The sequence below is a fragment of the Brachyhypopomus gauderio genome, chromosome 6, assembly GCF_052324685.1.
Source record: "Brachyhypopomus gauderio isolate BG-103 chromosome 6, BGAUD_0.2, whole genome shotgun sequence".
Taxonomy (NCBI): Eukaryota; Metazoa; Chordata; class Actinopteri; order Gymnotiformes; family Hypopomidae; genus Brachyhypopomus; species Brachyhypopomus gauderio.
Genome location: NC_135216.1, coordinates 3,840,014 through 3,861,109, shown reverse-complemented (window position 1 = coordinate 3,861,109; position 21,096 = coordinate 3,840,014). Strand labels below are relative to the sequence as shown.

The following is a 21,096-nucleotide window of genomic DNA, read 5'->3' as shown; positions in this document are numbered from 1 at the left end:
CAGTCTGCACAGGCTTCCAGTCTGTCCCACCACACAGGTATGTACTCCATTCTTTTCCAGGGGCTGTGCAGCCAGGTTTCCAGTCTGTCCCGGCAGACAGGATTCCAGTTTGTCCCGCCTGACAGATATCTAGTCTGTCCTGGGGGCTGCGCAGCCATGCTTCCAGTCTGTCCCGCCAGACAGGCATCCAGTCTGTCCCACCACACAGGTATGTACTCCATTCTTTTCCAGGGGCTGTGCAGCCAGGTTTCCAGTCTGTCCCGGCAGACAGGATTCCAGTTTGTCCCGCCTGACAGATATCTAGTCTGTCCTGGGGGCTGCGCAGCCATGCTTCCAGTCTGTCCCGCCAGACAGGCATCCAGTCTGTCCCACCACACAGGTATGTACTCCATTCTTTTCCAGGGGCTGTGCAGCCAGGTTTCCAGTCTGTCCCGGCAGACAGGATTCCAGTTTGTCCCGCCTGACAGATATCTAGTCTGTCCTGGGGGCTGCGCAGCCATGCTTCCAGTCTGTCTCGCCAGACAGGCATCCAGTCTGTCCCACCACACAGGTATGTACTCCATTCTTTTCCAGGGGCTGTGCAGCCAGGTTTCCAGTCTGTCCCGGCAGACAGGATTCCAGTTTGTCCCGCCTGACAGATATCTAGTCTGTCCTGGGGGCTGCGCAGCCATGCTTCCAGTCTGTCCCGCCAGACAGGCATCCAGTCTGTCCCACCACACAGGTATGTACTCCATTCTTTTCCAGGGGCTGTGCAGCCAGGTTTCCAGTCTGTCCCGGCAGACAGGATTCCAGTTTGTCCCGCCTGACAGATATCTAGTCTGTCCTGGGGGCTGCGCAGCCATGCTTCCAGTCTGTCCCGCCAGACAGGCATCCAGTCTGTCCCACCACACAGGTATGTACTCCATTCTTTTCCAGGGGCTGTGCAGCCAGGTTTCCAGTCTGTCCCGGCAGACAGGATTCCAGTTTGTCCCGCCTGACAGATATCTAGTCTGTCCTGGGGGCTGCGCAGCCATGCTTCCAGTCTGTCCCGCCAGACAGGCATCCAGTCTGTCCCACCACACAGGTATGTACTCCATTCTTTTCCAGGGGCTGTGCAGCCAGGTTTCCAGTCTGTCCCGGCAGACAGGATTCCAGTTTGTCCCGCCTGACAGATATCTAGTCTGTCCTGGGGGCTGCGCAGCCATGCTTCCAGTCTGTCCCGCCAGACAGGCATCCAGTCTGTCCCACCACACAGGTATGTACTCCATTCTTTTCCAGGGGCTGTGCAGCCAGGTTTCCAGTCTGTCCCGGCAGACAGGATTCCAGTTTGTCCCGCCTGACAGATATCTAGTCTGTCCTGGGGGCTGCGCAGCCATGCTTCCAGTCTGTCTCGCCAGACAGGCTTCCAGTCTGTCCCACCACACAGGTATGTACTCCATTCTTTTCCAGGGGCTGTGCAGCCAGGTTTCCAGTCTGTCCCGGCAGACAGGATTCCAGTTTGTCCCGCCTGACAGATATCTAGTCTGTCCTGGGGGCTGCGCAGCCATGCTTCCAGTCTGTCTCGCCAGACAGGCATCCAGTCTGTCCCACCACACAGGTATGTACTCCATTCTTTTCCAGGGGCTGTGCAGCCAGGTTTCCAGTCTGTCCCGGCAGACAGGATTCCAGTTTGTCCCGCCTGACAGATATCTAGTCTGTCCTGGGGGCTGGGCAGCCATGCTTCCAGTCTGCACAGGCTTCCAGTCTGTCCCACCACACAGGTATGTACTCCATTCTTTTCCAGGGGCTGTGCAGCCAGGTTTCCAGTCTGTCCCGGCAGACAGGATTCCAGTTTGTCCCGCCTGACAGATATCTAGTCTGTCCTGGGGGCTGCGCAGCCATGCTTCCAGTCTGTCCCGCCAGACAGGCATCCAGTCTGTCCCACCACACAGGTATGTACTCCATTCTTTTCCAGGGGCTGTGCAGCCAGGTTTCCAGTCTGTCCCGGCAGACAGGATTCCAGTTTGTCCCGCCTGACAGATATCTAGTCTGTCCTGGGGGCTGCGCAGCCATGCTTCCAGTCTGTCCCGCCAGACAGGCATCCAGTCTGTCCCACCACACAGGTATGTACTCCATTCTTTTCCAGGGGCTGTGCAGCCAGGTTTCCAGTCTGTCCCGGCAGACAGGATTCCAGTTTGTCCCGCCTGACAGATATCTAGTCTGTCCTGGGGGCTGCGCAGCCATGCTTCCAGTCTGTCTCGCCAGACAGGCATCCAGTCTGTCCCACCACACAGGTATGTACTCCATTCTTTTCCAGGGGCTGTGCAGCCAGGTTTCCAGTCTGTCCCGGCAGACAGGATTCCAGTTTGTCCCGCCTGACAGATATCTAGTCTGTCCTGGGGGCTGCGCAGCCATGCTTCCAGTCTGTCCCGCCAGACAGGCATCCAGTCTGTCCCACCACACAGGTATGTACTCCATTCTTTTCCAGGGGCTGTGCAGCCAGGTTTCCAGTCTGTCCCGGCAGACAGGATTCCAGTTTGTCCCGCCTGACAGATATCTAGTCTGTCCTGGGGGCTGCGCAGCCATGCTTCCAGTCTGTCCCGCCAGACAGGCATCCAGTCTGTCCCACCACACAGGTATGTACTCCATTCTTTTCCAGGGGCTGTGCAGCCAGGTTTCCAGTCTGTCCCGGCAGACAGGATTCCAGTTTGTCCCGCCTGACAGATATCTAGTCTGTCCTGGGGGCTGCGCAGCCATGCTTCCAGTCTGTCCCGCCAGACAGGCATCCAGTCTGTCCCACCACACAGGTATGTACTCCATTCTTTTCCAGGGGCTGTGCAGCCAGGTTTCCAGTCTGTCCCGGCAGACAGGATTCCAGTTTGTCCCGCCTGACAGATATCTAGTCTGTCCTGGGGGCTGCGCAGCCATGCTTCCAGTCTGTCCCGCCAGACAGGCATCCAGTCTGTCCCACCACACAGGTATGTACTCCATTCTTTTCCAGGGGCTGTGCAGCCAGGTTTCCAGTCTGTCCCGGCAGACAGGATTCCAGTTTGTCCCGCCTGACAGATATCTAGTCTGTCCTGGGGGCTGCGCAGCCATGCTTCCAGTCTGTCCCGCCAGACAGGCATCCAGTCTGTCCCACCACACAGGTATGTACTCCATTCTTTTCCAGGGGCTGTGCAGCCAGGTTTCCAGTCTGTCCCGGCAGACAGGATTCCAGTTTGTCCCGCCTGACAGATATCTAGTCTGTCCTGGGGGCTGCGCAGCCATGCTTCCAGTCTGTCTCGCCAGACAGGCTTCCAGTCTGTCCCACCACACAGGTATGTACTCCATTCTTTTCCAGGGGCTGTGCAGCCAGGTTTCCAGTCTGTCCCGGCAGACAGGATTCCAGTTTGTCCCGCCTGACAGATATCTAGTCTGTCCTGGGGGCTGCGCAGCCATGCTTCCAGTCTGTCCCGCCAGCAGCAGGCATCCAGTCTGTCCCACCACACAGGTATGTACTCCATTCTTTTCCAGGGGCTGTGCAGCCAGGTTTCCAGTCTGTCCCGGCAGACAGGATTCCAGTTTGTCCCGCCTGACAGATATCTAGTCTGTCCTGGGGGCTGCGCAGCCATGCTTCCAGTCTGTCCCGCCAGACAGGCATCCAGTCTGTCCCACCACACAGGTATGTACTCCATTCTTTTCCAGGGGCTGTGCAGCCAGGTTTCCAGTCTGTCCCGGCAGACAGGATTCCAGTTTGTCCCGCCTGACAGATATCTAGTCTGTCCTGGGGGCTGCGCAGCCATGCTTCCAGTCTGTCCCGCCAGACAGGCATCCAGTCTGTCCCACCACACAGGTATGTACTCCATTCTTTTCCAGGGGCTGTGCAGCCAGGTTTCCAGTCTGTCCCGGCAGACAGGATTCCAGTTTGTCCCGCCTGACAGATATCTAGTCTGTCCTGGGGGCTGCGCAGCCATGCTTCCAGTCTGTCCCGCCAGACAGGCATCCAGTCTGTCTCACCACACAGGTATGTACTCCATTCTTTTCCAGGGGCTGTGCAGCCAGGTTTCCAGTCTGTCCCGGCAGACAGGATTCCAGTTTGTCCCGCCTGACAGATATCTAGTCTGTCCTGGGGGCTGCGCAGCCATGCTTCCAGTCTGTCCCGCCAGACAGGCATCCAGTCTGTCCCACCACACAGGTATGTACTCCATTCTTTTCCAGGGGCTGTGCAGCCAGGTTTCCAGTCTGTCCCGGCAGACAGGATTCCAGTTTGTCCCGCCTGACAGATATCTAGTCTGTCCTGGGGGCTGCGCAGCCATGCTTCCAGTCTGTCCCGCCAGACAGGCATCCAGTCTGTCCCACCACACAGGTATGTACTCCATTCTTTTCCAGGGGCTGTGCAGCCAGGTTTCCAGTCTGTCCCGGCAGACAGGATTCCAGTTTGTCCCGCCTGACAGATATCTAGTCTGTCCTGGGGGCTGCGCAGCCATGCTTCCAGTCTGTCCCGCCAGACAGGCATCCAGTCTGTCCCACCACACAGGTATGTACTCCATTCTTTTCCAGGGGCTGTGCAGCCAGGTTTCCAGTCTGTCCCGGCAGACAGGATTCCAGTTTGTCCCGCCTGACAGATATCTAGTCTGTCCTGGGGGCTGCGCAGCCATGCTTCCAGTCTGTCCCGCCAGACAGGCATCCAGTCTGTCCCACCACACAGGTATGTACTCCATTCTTTTCCAGGGGCTGTGCAGCCAGGTTTCCAGTCTGTCCCGGCAGACAGGATTCCAGTTTGTCCCGCCTGACAGATATCTAGTCTGTCCTGGGGGCTGCGCAGCCACGCTTCCAGTCTGTCCCGCCAGACAGGCATCCAGTCTGTCCCACCACACAGGTATGTACTCCATTCTTTTCCAGGGGCTGTGCAGCCAGGTTTCCAGTCTGTCCCGGCAGACAGGATTCCAGTTTGTCCCGCCTGACAGATATCTAGTCTGTCCTGGGGGCTGCGCAGCCATGCTTCCAGTCTGTCCCGCCAGACAGGCATCCAGTCTGTCCCACCACACAGGTATGTACTCCATTCTTTTCCAGGGGCTGTGCAGCCAGGTTTCCAGTCTGTCCCGGCAAACAGGTATGTACTCCATTCTTTTCTAGGGGCTGTGCAGCCAGGTTTCCAGTCTGTCCCGGCAGACAGGATTCCAGTTTGTCCCGCCTGACAGATATCTAGTCTGTCCTGGGGGCTGCGCAGCCGTGCTTCCAGTCTGTCCCGCCAGACAGGCATCCAGTCTGTCCCACCACACAGGTATGTACTCCATTCTTTTCTAGGGGCTGTGCAGCCAGGTTTCCAGTCTGTCCCGGCAGACAGGATTCCAGTTTGTCCCGCCTGACAGATATCTAGTCTGTCCTGGGGGCTGCGCAGCCATGCTTCCAGTCTGTCCCGCCAGACAGGCATCCAGTCTGTCCCACCACACAGGTATGTACTCCATTCTTTTCCAGGGGCTGTGCAGCCAGGTTTCCAGTCTGTCCCGGCAGACAGGATTCCAGTTTGTCCCGCCTGACAGATATCTAGTCTGTCCTGGGGGCTGCGCAGCCATGCTTCCAGTCTGTCCCGCCAGACAGGCATCCAGTCTGTCCCACCACACAGGTATGTACTCCATTCTTTTCCAGGGGCTGTGCAGCCTGTTTTCCAGTCTGTCCCGGCAGACAGGATTCCAGTTTGTCCCGCCTGACAGATATCTAGTCTGTCCTGGGGGCTGCGCAGCCATGCTTCCAGTCTGTCCCGCCAGACAGGCATCCAGTCTGTCCCACCACACAGGTATGTACTCCATTCTTTTCCAGGGGCTGTGCAGCCAGGTTTCCAGTCTGTCCCGGCAGACAGGATTCCAGTTTGTCCCGCCTGACAGATATCTAGTCTGTCCTGGGGGCTGCGCAGCCATGCTTCCAGTCTGTCCCGCCAGACAGGCATCCAGTCTGTCCCGCCAGACAGGCATCCAGTCTGTCCCACCACACAGGTATGTACTCCATTCTTTTCCAGGGGCTGTGCAGCCAGGTTTCCAGTCTGTCCCGGCAGACAGGATTCCAGTTTGTCCCGCCTGACAGATATCTAGTCTGTCCTGGGGGCTGCGCAGCCATGCTTCCAGTCTGTCCCGCCAGACAGGCATCCAGTCTGTCCCACCACACAGGTATGTACTCCATTCTTTTCCAGGGGCTGTGCAGCCAGGTTTCCAGTCTGTCCCGGCAGACAGGATTCCAGTTTGTCCCGCCTGACAGATATCTAGTCTGTCCTGGGGGCTGCGCAGCCATGCTTCCAGTCTGTCCCGCCAGACAGGCATCCAGTCTGTCCCACCACACAGGTATGTACTCCATTCTTTTCCAGGGGCTGTGCAGCCAGGTTTCCAGTCTGTCCCGGCAGACAGGATTCCAGTTTGTCCCGCCTGACAGATATCTAGTCTGTCCTGGGGGCTGCGCAGCCATGCTTCCAGTCTGTCCCGCCAGACAGGCATCCAGTCTGTCCCACCACACAGGTATGTACTCCATTCTTTTCCAGGGGCTGTGCAGCCAGGTTTCCAGTCTGTCCCGGCAGACAGGATTCCAGTTTGTCCCGCCTGACAGATATCTAGTCTGTCCTGGGGGCTGCGCAGCCATGCTTCCAGTCTGTCCCGCCAGACAGGCATCCAGTCTGTCCCACCACACAGGTATGTACTCCATTCTTTTCCAGGGGCTGTGCAGCCAGGTTTCCAGTCTGTCCCGGCAGACAGGATTCCAGTTTGTCCCGCCTGACAGATATCTAGTCTGTCCTGGGGGCTGCGCAGCCATGCTTCCAGTCTGTCCCACCACACAGGTATGTACTCCATTCTTTTCCAGGGGCTGTGCAGCCAGGTTTCCAGTCTGTCCCGGCAGACAGGATTCCAGTTTGTCCCGCCTGACAGATATCTAGTCTGTCCTGGGGGCTGCGCAGCCATGCTTCCAGTCTGTCCCGCCAGACAGGCATCCAGTCTGTCCCACCACACAGTATGTACTCCATTCTTTTCCAGGGGCTATGCAGCCAGGTTTCCAATCTGTCCCGGCAGACAGGATTTCAGTTTGTCCCGCCTGACAGATATCTAGTCTGTCCTGGGGGCTGCGCAGCCATGCTTCCAGTCTGTCCCGCCAGACAGGCATCCAGTCTGTCCCACCACACAGGTATGTACTCCATTCTTTTCCAGGGGCTGTGCAGCCAGGTTTCCAGTCTGTCCCGGCAGACAGGATTCCAGTTTGTCCCGCCTGACAGATATCTAGGCAAGAATTGCATAGTATCACAACAAACAGGGTAAAGCAAACACATCCTGATGTCACTAGGGGGCACCCAGAGTTGAACTGGGGACCTCTTGATCTGCAGTCAAATGCTCTACCACTGAGCTATACCCCCAGCAGGAAGTGTGATTTGCAACCTCAATGTGAGCACATGAGCAGGAAAAACACAAGCTCACAAGATACCTGATGTGGAGCTTACAGGAGATATTGGAAGGTGACAATCTAAAGGAATGCTTTGAGTAACAGTAAAAATGCTCGCCCAGTGGCGTAAATCCTGAACAAATGCTTTTCTCAGGAATCCATTTTTAAACAAATTGGCACTTCCTGAGCAGTGACTGCTGGATGATATTATGAAATGGCACCATCCATATGACATATTTTTAGACTTGTTCAAGGGGTGCACTCTATGAGCAAAATATCATGTGCATGTTGAAATTGCAAGCAGCCAGAAGGTCTTTCAAGTTTGCGATGAGGACCATTTAGAGAAGAAGTGGTAATAACTTGAATTCCAATCACATGCGTCGTTAAATTTAGATATCATGAGCGTCCTCAAATGCTGTAATGATGAGATTCACCAGTATTACAAGATATATGTTTGGGAATGAAATCAGCAGCCTTTAATGAGTGATGATTGAGAGAGAACAATGTCGTAAGATATCTGACTGAAAATGAATTGGACTGCTTGAAAAGGTCATATACGAAATGTTTAAAAGGCAAGAATTGCATAGTATCACAACAAACAGGGTAAAGCAAACACTTCCAGATGCCACTAGGGGGCACCCAGAGTTGAACTGGGGACCTCTTGATCTGCAGTCAAATGCTCTACCACTGAGCTTTACCCCCAGCAGGAAGTGTGATTTGCAACCTCAATGTGAGCACATGAGCAGGAAAAACACAAGCTCACAAGATACCTGATGTGGAGCTTACAGGAGATTTTGGAAGGTGACAATCTAAAGGAATGCTTTGAGTAACAGTAAAAATGTTCGCCCAGTTGCGTAAATCCTGAACAAATGCTTTTCTCAGGAATCCATTTTTAAACACATTGGCACTTCCTGAGCAGTGACTGCTGGATGATATTATGAAATGGCACCATCCATATGACATATTTTTAGACTTGTTCAAGGGGTGCACTCTATGAGCAAAATATCATGTGCATGTTGAAATTGCAAGCAGCCAGAAGGTCTTTCAAGTTTGCGATGAGGACCATTTAGAGAAGAAGTGGTTATAACTTGAATTCCAATCACATGCGTCGTTAAATTGAGGTATCATGAGCGTCCTCAAATGCTGTAATGATGAGATTCACCAGTATTACAAGATATATGTTTGGGAATGAAATCAGCAGCCTTTAATGAGTGAAGATTGAGACAGAACAATGTCGTAAGATATCTGACTGAAAATGAATTGGACTGCTTGAAAAGGTCATATACGAAATGTTTAAAAGGCAAGAATTGCATAGTATCACAACAAACAGGGTAAAGCAAACACTTCCAGATGCCACTAGGGGGCACCCAGAGTTGAACTGGGGACCTCTTGATCTGCAGTCAAATGCTCTACCACTGAGCTTTACCCCCAGCAGGAAGTGTGATTTGCAACCTCAATGTGAGCACATGAGCAGGAAAAACACAAGCTCACAAGATACCTGATGTGGAGCTTACAGGAGATTTTGGAAGGTGACAATCTAAAGGAATGATTTGAGTAACAGTAAAAATGCTCGCCCAGTGGCGTAAATCCTGAACAAATGCTTTTCTCAGGAATCCATTTTTAAACACATTGGCACTTCCTGAGCAGTGACTGCTGGATGATATTATGAAATGGCACCATCCATATGACATGTTTTTAGACTTGTTCAAAGGGTGCACTCTATGAGCAAAATATCATGTGCATGTTGAAATTGCAAGCAGCCAGAAGGTCTTTCAAGTTTGCGATGAGGACCATTTAGAGAAGAAGTGGTAATCACTTGAATTCCAATCACATGCGTCGTTAAATTGAGATATCATGAGCGTCCTCAAATGCTGTAATGATGAGATTCACCAGTATTACAAGATAAATGTTTGGGAATGAAATCAGCAGCCTTTAATGAGTGATGATTGAGAGAGAACAATGTCGTAAGATATCTGACTGAAAATGAATTGGACTGCTTGAAAAGGTCATATACAAAATGTTTAAAAGGCAAGAATTGCATAGTATCACAACAAACAGGGTAAAGCAAACACTTCCAGATGCCACTAGGGGGCACCCAGAGTTGAACTGGGGACCTCTTGATCTGCAGTCAAATGCTCTACCACTGAGCTATACCCCCAGCAGGAAGTGTGATTTGCAACCTCAATGTGAGCACATGAGCAGGAAAAACACAAGCTCACAAGATACCTGATGTGGAGCTTACAGGAGATTTTGGAAGGTGACAATCTAAAGGAATGCTTTGAGTAACAGTAAAAATGTTCGCCCAGTTGCGTAAATCCTGAACAAATGCTTTTCTCAGGAATCCATTTTTAAACACATTGGCACTTCCTGAGCAGTGACTGCTGGATGATATTATGAAATGGCACCATCCATATGACATATTTTTAGACTTGTTCAAGGGGTGCACTCTATGAGCAAAATATCATGTGCATGTTGAAATTGCAAGCAGCCAGAAGGTCTTTCAAGTTTGCGATGAGGACCATTTAGAGAAGAAGTGGTTATAACTTGAATTCCAATCACATGCGTCGTTAAATTGAGGTATCATGAGCGTCCTCAAATGCTGTAATGATGAGATTCACCAGTATTACAAGATAAATGTTTGGGAATGAAATCAGCAGCCTTTAATGAGTGATGATTGAGAGAGAACAATGTCGTAAGATATCTGACTGAAAATGAATTGGACTGCTTGAAAAGGTCATATACAAAATGTTTAAAAGGCAAGAATTGCATAGTATCACAACAAACAGGGTAAAGCAAACACTTCCAGATGCCACTAGGGGGCACCCAGAGTTGAACTGGGGACCTCTTGATCTGCAGTCAAATGCTCTACCACTGAGCTATACCCCCAGCAGGAAGTGTGATTTGCAACCTCAATGTGAGCACATGAGCAGGAAAAACACAAGCTCACAAGATACCTGATGTGGAGCTTACAGGAGATTTTGGAAGGTGACAATCTAAAGGAATGCTTTGAGTAACAGTAAAAATGTTCGCCCAGTTGCGTAAATCCTGAACAAATGCTTTTCTCAGGAATCCATTTTTAAACACATTGGCACTTCCTGAGCAGTGACTGCTGGATGATATTATGAAATGGCACCATCCATATGACATATTTTTAGACTTGTTCAAGGGGTGCACTCTATGAGCAAAATATCATGTGCATGTTGAAATTGCAAGCAGCCAGAAGGTCTTTCAAGTTTGCGATGAGGACCATTTAGAGAAGAAGTGGTTATAACTTGAATTCCAATCACATGCGTCGTTAAATTGAGGTATCATGAGCGTCCTCAAATGCTGTAATGATGAGATTCACCAGTATTACAAGATATATGTTTGGGAATGAAATCAGCAGCCTTTAATGAGTGATGATTGAGACAGAACAATGTCGTAAGATATCTGACTGAAAATGAATTGGACTGCTTGAAAAGGTCATATACGAAATGTTTAAAAGGCAAGAATTGCATAGTATCACAACAAACAGGGTAAAGCAAACACTTCCAGATGCCACTAGGGGGCACCCAGAGTTGAACTGGGGACCTCTTGATCTGCAGTCAAATGATCTACCACTGAGCTATACCCCCAGCAGGAAGTGTGATTTGCAACCTCAATGTGAGCACATGAGCAGGAAAAACACAAGCTCACAAGATACCTGATGTGGAGCTTACAGGAGATATTGGAAGGTGACAATCTAAAGAAATGCTTTGAGTAACAGTAAAAATGCTCGCCCAGTGGCGTAAATCCTGAACAAATGCTATTCTCAGGAATCCATTTTTAAACAAATTGGCACTTCCTGAGCAGTGACTGCTGGATGATATTATGAAATGGCACCATCCATATGACATATTTTTAGACTTGTTCAAGGGGTGCACTCTATGAGCAAAATATCATGTGCATGTTGAAATTGCAAGCAGCCAGAAGGTCTTTCAAGTTTGCGATGAGGACCATTTAGAGAAGAAGTGGTAATAACTTGAATTCCAATCACATGCGTCGTTAAATTTAGATATCATGAGCGTCCTCAAATGCTGTAATGATGAGATTCACCAGTATTACAAGATATATGTTTGGGAATGAAATCAGCAGCCTTTAATGAGTGATGATTGAGACAGAACAATGTCGTAAGATATCTGACTGAAAATGAATTGGACTGCTTGAAAAGGTCATATACGAAATGTTTAAAAGGCAAGAATTGCATAGTATCACAACAAACAGGGTAAAGCAAACACTTCCAGATGCCACTAGGGGGCACCCAGAGTTGAACTGGGGACCTCTTGATCTGCAGTCAAATGATCTACCACTGAGCTATACCCCCAGCGGGAAGTGTGATTTGCAACCTCAATGTGAGCACATGAGCAGGAAAAACACAAGCTCACAAGATACCTGATGTGGAGCTTACAGGAGATATTGGAAGGTGACAATCTAAAGGAATGCTTTGAGTAACAGTAAAAATGCTCGCCCAGTGGCGTAAATCCTGAACAAATGCTTTTCTCAGGAATCCATTTTAAAACACATTGGCACTTCCTGAGCAGTGACTGCTGGATGATATTATGAAATGGCACCATCCATATGACATATTTTTGGACTTGTTCAAAGGGTGCACTCTATGAGCAAAATATCATGTGCATGTTGAAATTGCAAGCAGCCAGAAGGTCTTTCAAGTTTGCGATGAGGACCATTTAGAGAAGAAGTGGTAATCACTTGAATTCCAATCAAATGCATCGTTAAATTGAGATATCATGAGCGTCCTCAAATGCTGTAATGATGAGATTCACCAGTATTAAAAGATATATGTTTGGGAATGAAATCAGCAGCCTTTAATGAGTGATGATGGAGACAGAACAATGTCGTAAGATATCTGACTGAAAATGAATTGGACTGCTTGAAAAGGTCATATACGAAATGTTTAAAATGCAAGAATTGCATAGTATCACAACAAACAGGGTAAAGCAAACACTTCCAGATGCCACTAGGGGGCACCCAGAGTTGAACTGGGGACCTCTTGATCTGCAGTCAAATGCTCTACCACTGAGCTATACCCCCAGCAGGAAGTGGGATTTGCAACCTCAATGTGAGCACATGAGCAGGAAAAACACAAGCTCACAAGATACCTGATGTGGAGCTTAGAGGAGATTTTGGAAGGTGACAATCTAAAGGAATGCTTTGAGTAACAGTAAAAATGCTCGCCCAGTGGCGTAAATCCTGAACAAATGCTTTTCTCAGGAATCCATTTTTAAACAAATTGGCACTTCCTGAGCAGTGACTGCTGGATGATATTATGAAATGGCACCATCCATATGACATATTTTTAGACTTGTTCAAGGGGTGCACTCTATGAGCAAAATATCATGTGCATGTTGAAATTGCAAGCAGCCAGAAGGTCTTTCAAGTTTGCGATGAGGACCATTTAGAGAAGAAGTGGTAATAACTTGAATTCCAATCACATGCGTCGTTAAATTTAGATATCATGAGCGTCCTCAAATGCTGTAATGATGAGATTCACCAGTATTACAAGATATATGTTTGGGAATGAAATCAGCAGCCTTTAATGAGTGATGATTGAGAGAGAACAATGTCGTAAGATATCTGACTGAAAATGAATTGGACTGCTTGAAAAGGTCATATACGAAATGTTTAAAAGGCAAGAATTGCATAGTATCACAACAAACAGGGTAAAGCAAACACTTCCAGATGCCACTAGGGGGCACCCAGAGTTGAACTGGGGACCTCTTGATCTGCAGTCAAATGCTCTACCACTGAGCTTTACCCCCAGCAGGAAGTGTGATTTGCAACCTCAATGTGAGCACATGAGCAGGAAAAACACAAGCTCACAAGATACCTGATGTGGAGCTTACAGGAGATTTTGGAAGGTGACAATCTAAAGGAATGCTTTGAGTAACAGTAAAAATGTTCGCCCAGTTGCGTAAATCCTGAACAAATGCTTTTCTCAGGAATCCATTTTTAAACACATTGGCACTTCCTGAGCAGTGACTGCTGGATGATATTATGAAATGGCACCATCCATATGACATATTTTTAGACTTGTTCAAGGGGTGCACTCTATGAGCAAAATATCATGTGCATGTTGAAATTGCAAGCAGCCAGAAGGTCTTTCAAGTTTGCGATGAGGACCATTTAGAGAAGAAGTGGTTATAACTTGAATTCCAATCACATGCGTCGTTAAATTGAGGTATCATGAGCGTCCTCAAATGCTGTAATGATGAGATTCACCAGTATTACAAGATATATGTTTGGGAATGAAATCAGCAGCCTTTAATGAGTGAAGATTGAGACAGAACAATGTCGTAAGATATCTGACTGAAAATGAATTGGACTGCTTGAAAAGGTCATATACGAAATGTTTAAAAGGCAAGAATTGCATAGTATCACAACAAACAGGGTAAAGCAAACACTTCCAGATGCCACTAGGGGGCACCCAGAGTTGAACTGGGGACCTCTTGATCTGCAGTCAAATGCTCTACCACTGAGCTTTACCCCCAGCAGGAAGTGTGATTTGCAACCTCAATGTGAGCACATGAGCAGGAAAAACACAAGCTCACAAGATACCTGATGTGGAGCTTACAGGAGATTTTGGAAGGTGACAATCTAAAGGAATGATTTGAGTAACAGTAAAAATGCTCGCCCAGTGGCGTAAATCCTGAACAAATGCTTTTCTCAGGAATCCATTTTTAAACACATTGGCACTTCCTGAGCAGTGACTGCTGGATGATATTATGAAATGGCACCATCCATATGACATGTTTTTAGACTTGTTCAAAGGGTGCACTCTATGAGCAAAATATCATGTGCATGTTGAAATTGCAAGCAGCCAGAAGGTCTTTCAAGTTTGCGATGAGGACCATTTAGAGAAGAAGTGGTAATCACTTGAATTCCAATCACATGCGTCGTTAAATTGAGATATCATGAGCGTCCTCAAATGCTGTAATGATGAGATTCACCAGTATTACAAGATAAATGTTTGGGAATGAAATCAGCAGCCTTTAATGAGTGATGATTGAGAGAGAACAATGTCGTAAGATATCTGACTGAAAATGAATTGGACTGCTTGAAAAGGTCATATACGAAATGTTTAAAAGGCAAGAATTGCATAGTATCACAACAAACAGGGTAAAGCAAACACTTCCAGATGCCACTAGGGGGCACCCAGAGTTGAACTGGGGACCTCTTGATCTGCAGTCAAATGCTCTACCACTGAGCTTTACCCCCAGCAGGAAGTGTGATTTGCAACCTCAATGTGAGCACATGAGCAGGAAAAACACAAGCTCACAAGATACCTGATGTGGAGCTTACAGGAGATTTTGGAAGGTGACAATCTAAAGGAATGCTTTGAGTAACAGTAAAAATGTTCGCCCAGTTGCGTAAATCCTGAACAAATGCTTTTCTCAGGAATCCATTTTTAAACACATTGGCACTTCCTGAGCAGTGACTGCTGGATGATATTATGAAATGGCACCATCCATATGACATATTTTTAGACTTGTTCAAGGGGTGCACTCTATGAGCAAAATATCATGTGCATGTTGAAATTGCAAGCAGCCAGAAGGTCTTTCAAGTTTGCGATGAGGACCATTTAGAGAAGAAGTGGTTATAACTTGAATTCCAATCACATGCGTCGTTAAATTGAGGTATCATGAGCGTCCTCAAATGCTGTAATGATGAGATTCACCAGTATTACAAGATATATGTTTGGGAATGAAATCAGCAGCCTTTAATGAGTGAAGATTGAGACAGAACAATGTCGTAAGATATCTGACTGAAAATGAATTGGACTGCTTGAAAAGGTCATATACGAAATGTTTAAAAGGCAAGAATTGCATAGTATCACAACAAACAGGGTAAAGCAAACACTTCCAGATGCCACTAGGGGGCACCCAGAGTTGAACTGGGGACCTCTTGATCTGCAGTCAAATGCTCTACCACTGAGCTTTACCCCCAGCAGGAAGTGTGATTTGCAACCTCAATGTGAGCACATGAGCAGGAAAAACACAAGCTCACAAGATACCTGATGTGGAGCTTACAGGAGATTTTGGAAGGTGACAATCTAAAGGAATGATTTGAGTAACAGTAAAAATGCTCGCCCAGTGGCGTAAATCCTGAACAAATGCTTTTCTCAGGAATCCATTTTTAAACACATTGGCACTTCCTGAGCAGTGACTGCTGGATGATATTATGAAATGGCACCATCCATATGACATGTTTTTAGACTTGTTCAAAGGGTGCACTCTATGAGCAAAATATCATGTGCATGTTGAAATTGCAAGCAGCCAGAAGGTCTTTCAAGTTTGCGATGAGGACCATTTAGAGAAGAAGTGGTAATCACTTGAATTCCAATCACATGCGTCGTTAAATTGAGATATCATGAGCGTCCTCAAATGCTGTAATGATGAGATTCACCAGTATTACAAGATAAATGTTTGGGAATGAAATCAGCAGCCTTTAATGAGTGATGATTGAGAGAGAACAATGTCGTAAGATATCTGACTGAAAATGAATTGGACTGCTTGAAAAGGTCATATACGAAATGTTTAAAAGGCAAGAATTGCATAGTATCACAACAAACAGGGTAAAGCAAACACTTCCAGATGCCACTAGGGGGCACCCAGAGTTGAACTGGGGACCTCTTGATCTGCAGTCAAATGCTCTACCACTGAGCTTTACCCCCAGCAGGAAGTGTGATTTGCAACCTCAATGTGAGCACATGAGCAGGAAAAACACAAGCTCACAAGATACCTGATGTGGAGCTTACAGGAGATTTTGGAAGGTGACAATCTAAAGGAATGCTTTGAGTAACAGTAAAAATGTTCGCCCAGTTGCGTAAATCCTGAACAAATGCTTTTCTCAGGAATCCATTTTTAAACACATTGGCACTTCCTGAGCAGTGACTGCTGGATGATATTATGAAATGGCACCATCCATATGACATATTTTTAGACTTGTTCAAGGGGTGCACTCTATGAGCAAAATATCATGTGCATGTTGAAATTGCAAGCAGCCAGAAGGTCTTTCAAGTTTGCGATGAGGACCATTTAGAGAAGAAGTGGTTATAACTTGAATTCCAATCACATGCGTCGTTAAATTGAGGTATCATGAGCGTCCTCAAATGCTGTAATGATGAGATTCACCAGTATTACAAGATATATGTTTGGGAATGAAATCAGCAGCCTTTAATGAGTGAAGATTGAGACAGAACAATGTCGTAAGATATCTGACTGAAAATGAATTGGACTGCTTGAAAAGGTCATATACGAAATGTTTAAAAGGCAAGAATTGCATAGTATCACAACAAACAGGGTAAAGCAAACACTTCCAGATGCCACTAGGGGGCACCCAGAGTTGAACTGGGGACCTCTTGATCTGCAGTCAAATGCTCTACCACTGAGCTTTACCCCCAGCAGGAAGTGTGATTTGCAACCTCAATGTGAGCACATGAGCAGGAAAAACACAAGCTCACAAGATACCTGATGTGGAGCTTACAGGAGATTTTGGAAGGTGACAATCTAAAGGAATGATTTGAGTAACAGTAAAAATGCTCGCCCAGTGGCGTAAATCCTGAACAAATGCTTTTCTCAGGAATCCATTTTTAAACACATTGGCACTTCCTGAGCAGTGACTGCTGGATGATATTATGAAATGGCACCATCCATATGACATGTTTTTAGACTTGTTCAAAGGGTGCACTCTATGAGCAAAAAATCATGTGCATGTTGAAATTGCAAGCAGCCAGAAGGTCTTTCAAGTTTGCGATGAGGACCATTTAGAGAAGAAGTGGTAATCACTTGAATTCCAATCACATGCGTCGTTAAATTGAGATATCATGAGCGTCCTCAAATGCTGTAATGATGAGATTCACCAGTATTACAAGATAAATGTTTGGGAATGAAATCAGCAGCCTTTAATGAGTGATGATTGAGAGAGAACAATGTCGTAAGATATCTGACTGAAAATGAATTGGACTGCTTGAAAAGGTCATATACAAAATGTTTAAAAGGCAAGAATTGCATAGTATCACAACAAACAGGGTAAAGCAAACACTTCCAGATGCCACTAGGGGGCACCCAGAGTTGAACTGGGGACCTCTTGATCTGCAGTCAAATGCTCTACCACTGAGCTATACCCCCAGCAGGAAGTGTGATTTGCAACCTCAATGTGAGCACATGAGCAGGAAAAACACAAGCTCACAAGATACCTGATGTGGAGCTTACAGGAGATTTTGGAAGGTGACAATCTAAAGGAATGCTTTGAGTAACAGTAAAAATGTTCGCCCAGTTGCGTAAATCCTGAACAAATGCTTTTCTCAGGAATCCATTTTTAAACACATTGGCACTTCCTGAGCAGTGACTGCTGGATGATATTATGAAATGGCACCATCCATATGACATATTTTTAGACTTGTTCAAGGGGTGCACTCTATGAGCAAAATATCATGTGCATGTTGAAATTGCAAGCAGCCAGAAGGTCTTTCAAGTTTGCGATGAGGACCATTTAGAGAAGAAGTGGTTATAACTTGAATTCCAATCACATGCGTCGTTAAATTGAGGTATCATGAGCGTCCTCAAATGCTGTAATGATGAGATTCACCAGTATTACAAGATATATGTTTGGGAATGAAATCAGCAGCCTTTAATGAGTGATGATTGAGACAGAACAATGTCGTAAGATATCTGACTGAAAATGAATTGGACTGCTTGAAAAGGTCATATACGAAATGTTTAAAAGGCAAGAATTGCATAGTATCACAACAAACAGGGTAAAGCAAACACTTCCAGATGCCACTAGGGGGCACCCAGAGTTGAACTGGGGACCTCTTGATCTGCAGTCAAATGATCTACCACTGAGCTATACCCCCAGCAGGAAGTGTGATTTGCAACCTCAATGTGAGCACATGAGCAGGAAAAACACAAGCTCACAAGATACCTGATGTGGAGCTTACAGGAGATTTTGGAAGGTGACAATCTAAAGGAATGATTTGAGTAACAGTAAAAATGCTCGCCCAGTGGCGTAAATCCTGAACAAATGCTTTTCTCAGGAATCCATTTTTAAACACATTGGCACTTCCTGAGCAGTGACTGCTGGATGATATTATGAAATGGCACCATCCATATGACATGTTTTTAGACTTGTTCAAAGGGTGCACTCTATGAGCAAAATATCATGTGCATGTTGAAATTGCAAGCAGCCAGAAGGTCTTTCAAGTTTGCGATGAGGACCATTTAGAGAAGAAGTGGTAATCACTTGAATTCCAATCACATGCGTCGTTAAATTGAGATATCATGAGCGTCCTCAAATGCTGTAATGATGAGATTCACCAGTATTACAAGATAAATGTTTGGGAATGAAATCAGCAGCCTTTAATGAGTGATGATTGAGAGAGAACAATGTCGTAAGATATCTGACTGAAAATGAATTGGACTGCTTGAAAAGGTCATATACAAAATGTTTAAAAGGCAAGAATTGCATAGTATCACAACAAACAGGGTAAAGCAAACACTTCCAGATGCCACTAAGGGGCACCCAGAGTTGAACTGGGGACCTCTTGATCTGCAGTCAAATGCTCTACCACTGAGCTATACCCCCAGCAGGAAGTGTGATTTGCAACCTCAATGTGAGCACATGAGCAGGAAAAACACAAGCTCACAAGATACCTGATGTGGAGCTTACAGGAGATTTTGGAAGGTGACAATCTAAAGGAATGCTTTGAGTAACAGTAAAAATGTTCGCCCAGTTGCGTAAATCCTGAACAAATGCTTTTCTCAGGAATCCATTTTTAAACACATTGGCACTTCCTGAGCAGTGACTGCTGGATGATATTATGAAATGGCACCATCCATATGACATATTTTTAGACTTGTTCAAGGGGTGCACTCTATGAGCAAAATATCATGTGCATGTTGAAATTGCAAGCAGCCAGAAGGTCTTTCAAGTTTGCGATGAGGACCATTTAGAGAAGAAGTGGTTATAACTTGAATTCCAATCACATGCGTCGTTAAATTGAGGTATCATGAGCGTCCTCAAATGCTGTAATGATGAGATTCACCAGTATTACAAGATATATGTTTGGGAATGAAATCAGCAGCCTTTAATGAGTGATGATTGAGACAGAACAATGTCGTAAGATATCTGACTGAAAATGAATTGGACTGCTTGAAAAGGTCATATACGAAATGTTTAAAAGGCAAGAATTGCATAGTATCACAACAAACAGGGTAAAGCAAACACTTCCAGATGCCACTAGGGGGCACCCAGAGTTGAACTGGGGACCTCTTGATCTGCAGTCAAATGATCTACCACTGAGCTATACCCCCAGCAGGAAGTGTGATTTGCAACCTCAATGTGAGCACATGAGCAGGAAAAACACAAGCTCACAAGATACCTGATGTGGAGCTTACAGGAGATATTGGAAGGTGACAATCTAAAGAAATGCTTTGAGTAACAGTAAAAATGCTCGCCCAGTGGCGTAAATCCTGAACAAATGCTATTCTCAGGAATCCATTTTTAAACAAATTGGCACTTCCTGAGCAGTGACTGCTGGATGATATTATGAAATGGCACCATCCATATGACATATTTTTAGACTTGTTCAAGGGGTGCACTCTATGAGCAAAATATCATGTGCATGTTGAAATTGCAAGCAGCCAGAAGGTCTTTCAAGTTTGCGATGAGGACCATTTAGAGAAGAAGTGGTAATAACTTGAATTCCAATCACATGCGTCGTTAAATTTAGATATCATGAGCGTCCTCAAATGCTGTAATGATGAGATTCACCAGTATTACAAGATATATGTTTGGGAATGAAATCAGCAGCCTTTAATGAGTGATGATTGAGACAGAACAATGTCGTAAGATATCTGACTGAAAATGAATTGGACTGCTTGAAAAGGTCATATACGAAATGTTTAAAAGGCAAGAATTGCATAGTATCACAACAAACAGGGTAAAGCAAACACTTCCAGATGCCACTAGGGGGCACCCAGAGTTGAACTGGGGACCTCTTGATCTGCAGTCAAATGATCTACCACTGAGCTATACCCCCAGCGGGAAGTGTGATTTGCAACCTCAATGTGAGCACATGAGCAGGAAAAACACAAGCTCACAAGATACCTGATGTGGAGCTTACAGGAGATATTGGAAGGTGACAATCTAAAGGAATGCTTTGAGTAACAGTAAAAATGCTCGCCCAGTGGCGTAAATCCTGAACAAATGCTTTTCTCAGGAATCCATTTTTAAACAAATTGGCACTTCCTGAGCAGTGACTGCTGGATGATATTATGAAATGGCACCATCCATATGACATATTTTTAGACTTGTTCAAGGGGTGCACTCTATGAGCAAAATATCATGTGCATGTTGAAATTGCAAGCAGCCAGAAGGTCTTTCAAGTTTGCGATGAGGACCATTTAGAGAAGAAGTGGTAATAACTTGAATTCCAATCACATGCGTCGTTAAATTTAGATATCATGAGCGTCCTCAAATGCTGTAATGATGAGATTCACCAGTATTACAAGATATATGTTTGGGAATGAAATCAGCAGCCTTTAATGAGTGATGATTGAGAGAGAACAATGTCGTAAGATATCTGACTGAAAATGAATTGGACTGCTTGAAAAGGTCATATACGAAATGTTTAAAAGGCAAGAATTGCATAGTATCACAACAAACAGGGTAAAGCAAACACTTCCAGATGCCACTAGGGGG

At 46.3% G+C, this 21,096-nt stretch overlaps 6 non-coding genes across 6 annotated transcripts; all 6 read right to left on the bottom strand.

Moving 5' to 3' along the window:
• Positions 1 to 7,258: 7,258 nt before the first annotated feature.
• trnac-gca (transfer RNA cysteine (anticodon GCA)) lies at positions 7,259 to 7,330 on the bottom strand. Its single transcript has one exon. It is a non-coding gene; the product is annotated as a tRNA-Cys (tRNA).
• A 2,112-nt stretch (positions 7,331 to 9,442) lies between these two features.
• trnac-gca (transfer RNA cysteine (anticodon GCA)) lies at positions 9,443 to 9,514 on the bottom strand. Its single transcript has one exon. It is a non-coding gene; the product is annotated as a tRNA-Cys (tRNA).
• A 656-nt stretch (positions 9,515 to 10,170) lies between these two features.
• On the bottom strand, positions 10,171 to 10,242 carry trnac-gca (transfer RNA cysteine (anticodon GCA)). Its single transcript has one exon. It is a non-coding gene; the product is annotated as a tRNA-Cys (tRNA).
• Positions 10,243 to 12,354: 2,112 nt separating this feature from the next.
• Positions 12,355 to 12,426, bottom strand: trnac-gca (transfer RNA cysteine (anticodon GCA)). The gene has a single exon. It is a non-coding gene; the product is annotated as a tRNA-Cys (tRNA).
• A 5,024-nt stretch (positions 12,427 to 17,450) lies between these two features.
• trnac-gca (transfer RNA cysteine (anticodon GCA)) lies at positions 17,451 to 17,522 on the bottom strand. The gene has a single exon. It is a non-coding gene; the product is annotated as a tRNA-Cys (tRNA).
• Positions 17,523 to 18,906: 1,384 nt separating this feature from the next.
• On the bottom strand, positions 18,907 to 18,978 carry trnac-gca (transfer RNA cysteine (anticodon GCA)). The gene has a single exon. It is a non-coding gene; the product is annotated as a tRNA-Cys (tRNA).
• Positions 18,979 to 21,096: the final 2,118 nt, after the last annotated feature.